Source organism: Gavialis gangeticus, unplaced genomic scaffold, assembly GCF_001723915.1.
Source record: "Gavialis gangeticus isolate Ggan-Ray unplaced genomic scaffold, GavGan_comp1, whole genome shotgun sequence".
Taxonomy (NCBI): domain Eukaryota; kingdom Metazoa; phylum Chordata; order Crocodylia; family Gavialidae; genus Gavialis; species Gavialis gangeticus.
Genome location: NW_017729033.1, coordinates 23009136 through 23010234, shown reverse-complemented (window position 1 = coordinate 23010234; position 1099 = coordinate 23009136).

Sequence of the window (1099 nt, the reverse complement as noted above, 5' to 3'; positions counted from 1 at the left end):
GGACCTGGGGCCTCCTCCTTCCCCATAGCCCCAATCCCATACCTCCAAGTTCATCCTGGAAGGGGAATGAGCTCAGCAGGGAGATGTTCTTCCCCTGCTGGCTGGTGATGCAGTTAGCACCCTTTCCAGCTGAGAGTGGGGCATTACACAGCTTTTCAAAACCTCAAAAAAGGAAATTGGTGCAGACGGAGTGAGGATGGTGGCACTTGGTCTGTCTACAGGTGGAGCTTGGGGAACCCTAGCAGTGAAAGTTTCACCTTTAAAAACACCAGCTACTCCACCAAAGCAGAATCCAAGCAGATGTGGTGGGGTGTCACAACATCCCCAGCAATGCTGAACACCCTCTCACTTGAAACACTGGTTGGTGGACAGGACAGGTGTTGCCAGGCAATTGTGGCCAGATCCTGCCATATCTGGCTGCGGTTTGCCCAGTAGGCCAAGGGGTCGCAGTCCAGTGGCTCCACATCCTCAGTGAGATAGGTAGCCACTGAAGCCTTGGCGCCAGCTGCCTGAGGCTGGGGTCTGGTGCATTTGGACCCCAGCATTGAAGCCATGCCCACAGCCCACCTTGGCAATGGCTGGCCTGGAGAAGACTGTCTGGTGCTGGTGTTGGTGCCAGTGCTGGTGCTGGGATTGAAGGCACGGGAAAGTGGATCCCCCTCTTCCACATCCCCTCACCTCTGCACTTCAGGCTCTCTGACTTTGTTGCCCAGCACCTGCATCCAGTGATCGAGGGTTTTGGTGTTGCCAGTGCACATGCTCCCCTGCACCCTCAGGTTGCACATGCCCAACATCATGTGGACCATACTGGACTGCAAGGGATCCAGCTGTCTCCTGATGCCCTCTTTCAGCTGCCTCACCAGTGCCTGAATGTCTGCCTAGAGTGCCTAGAGCTGCCTGAACCCTGAACGCTCAACAAAGGAGAAGGTTTGGCCATCCACAACAAGCATCTTCTCAATGTTTTGGGTGACCTTGCTGGCCTTCAGAACGCACCCCACTTTGTCTCCACCTTTCCCCCACTGGTCCAGTGTGGCCTGCCTCTGCTTTGGGGGAAAGGGGGCTTTGGAGCAAGCAGGGGACTTCCCTTTTGGTACATTCA